Source organism: Penaeus vannamei, chromosome 7 (assembly GCF_042767895.1).
Source record: "Penaeus vannamei isolate JL-2024 chromosome 7, ASM4276789v1, whole genome shotgun sequence".
NCBI classification, from domain to species: domain Eukaryota; kingdom Metazoa; phylum Arthropoda; class Malacostraca; order Decapoda; family Penaeidae; genus Penaeus; species Penaeus vannamei.
Genome location: NC_091555.1, coordinates 4,169,786 through 4,172,285, shown reverse-complemented (window position 1 = coordinate 4,172,285; position 2,500 = coordinate 4,169,786).

Genomic DNA, 2,500 nt, shown 5'->3' with positions numbered 1-2,500 from the left:
TCTGCTTCTACTTCTGCTCTTTCTTCCCCTCTTTATTATTATTCATCTTCTTCTTCTTTCGTATCCTCCCCTCCCTTTTCTTCTTTAGCGGTATTGTTCCATTTTCTTTCAGCTTTTCTTTTTGTTACGTTCTTGCTGTTTCTATAAGATTTTTGTCTTCTCACTTCCTTTCTCCTTCTCTTAATCCTTCCTTTCTTCTTTCTTCTTCTCTGTTAACATACTCCTCTCTTTATCCGCCTGCTGCTACTACGCTTCTTTCTCCCCTCCTCCTCTTCTTTACACTCCTTGTTTTTTGCCTTTCTCCTATTTAATATTCATCCTCTTCTCCCTTTCGTCCTCATTGTCCTTCTCTTTTTTATCCGCCTTCTCTCTTCTCCTCCTACCCCTCTCTTCTTATTCATCCTTCTACCTCTCTCCTTCCCCCACTTCCTCTTCCCCATCCTCCTTCTTCTCCTCCTCCTTCCTTCTACCTCCTTCTTCTCCTCCTCCTACACCTCCCTCCTTCTTCTCCTTCCTTCTACCTCCCTCCTTCCCCCACTTCCTCTTCCCCATCCTCCCTCTTCTACCTCCCTCTTCTCCTCCTCCTTCTTTCTACCTCCCTCTTCTCCTCGTGCTACACCTCCCCCCTTCTTCTCCTCCCTCCTCCTTCTTCTACCTCCCTCCTCCCCCACTTCCTCTTCCCCATCCTCCCTCTTCTCCCTCCCTCTTCTCCTCCTCATTCCTTCTACCTCCCTCTTCTCCTCCTCCTACACCTCCCTCCTCCTACCCCTCCCTCCTCCTTCCTTCTACCTCCCTCCTTCCCCACTTCCTCTTCGCCATCCTCCCTCTTCTTCTCCTCCTTCTTTCTACCTCCCTCTTCTCCTCCTTCCTTCTACCTCCATTTTCTTCTCCCCCTACACCTCCCTCCTCCTACCCCTCCCTCCTCCTTCCTTCTACCTCCCTCCTTCTCCACTTCCTCTTCGCCATCCTCCCTCTTCTCCTCCTCCTTCCTTCTACCTCCCTCTTCTCCTCCTCCTTCCTTCTACCTCCCTCCTTCCCCCACTTCCTCTTCCCCACCCTCCCTCTTCTCCCTACCCCCACACCCCCCCCTCCCTCCCTCCGCGTCATCCATCACTCACCGAGAAGCAAACCTCATTTTCCTTCCCCGTTTACAAGAATTATGGCTACTGCTTGTCCGACTCGCCCTGCTTGCTTGTCATTCTCTCGCGCAGATTCGCAGCCTCCCACGCACTCATCTCCATGGCCTCATCTCCATAGCCTCATTATCTCCTTGGACTCATCTCCCTGGCCTCATCTCTATGGCCTCGCCATCTTCATGGCCTCATCATCTCCATGGCCTCATCATCTCCATGGCCTCGTCATCTCCTTGAACTCAACTCCATGGCCTCATCATCTCCATGGCCTCATTATCTCCATGGCCTCATCATCTCTATGGCCTCATCATCTCCCTGAACTCATCATCTTCATGGCCTCATCATCTCCATGGCCTCATCTCTATGACCTCATCTCCACAGTCTCATCTCCACGGCCTCATCATCTCCACAGCCTCATCTTCACGGCCTCATCATCTCCCTGGCCTTATCATCTCCATGGCCTCATCATCTCCATGGCCTCATCATATCCATGGCCCCATCTCTACGGCCTCATCTTCACGGCCTCATCATCTCCACAGCCTCATCTTGATGGCCTCATCTCCACGGTCTCATCTTCACGGCCTCATCATCTCCACAGCCTCATCTTATTGGCATCATCTCCACGGCCTCATCATCTCCACAGCCTCATCTTATTGGCATCATCTCCACGGCCTCATCATCTCCACAGCCTCATCTTATTGGCATCATCTCCATGGCCTCATCATCTCCACAGCCTCATCTCGATGGCCTTATCTCCATGGCCTCATCATGTCCATGGCCTCATCATCTCCATGGCCTCATCATCTCCATGGCCTCATCTCCATGGCCTCATCATCACCATGGTCTCATCATCTTCATGGCCTCATCATCTCCATGGCCTCATCATCTCCATGGCCTCATCTCTATGACCTCATCTTTATGGCCTCGTCATCTCCACGGCCTCATCATCTCCATGGCCTCATCATTTCCATGGCCTCAACTCCATGGCCTCATCATATCCATGGCCTCATCATCTCCATGGCCCCATCATCTTCATGGCCTCATCATCTCCCTGGACTCATCATCTCCATGGCCCCATCTCCCTGGCCTCATCTCTATGGCCTCGTCATCTCCACGGCCTCATCATCTCCATGGCCTCATCATCATCATGGCCTCATCTTTACGGCCTCGTCATCTCCACGGCCTCATCATCTCCATGGCCTCATCATGTCCATGGCCTCATCATCTCCATGGCCTCATCATCTCCATGGCCTCATCACCATGGTCTCATCATCTTCATGGCCTCATCATATCCATGGCCCCATCATCTCCTTGGACTCATCTCTATGACCTCATCATCACCATGGCCTCATCTCTATGACCTCATG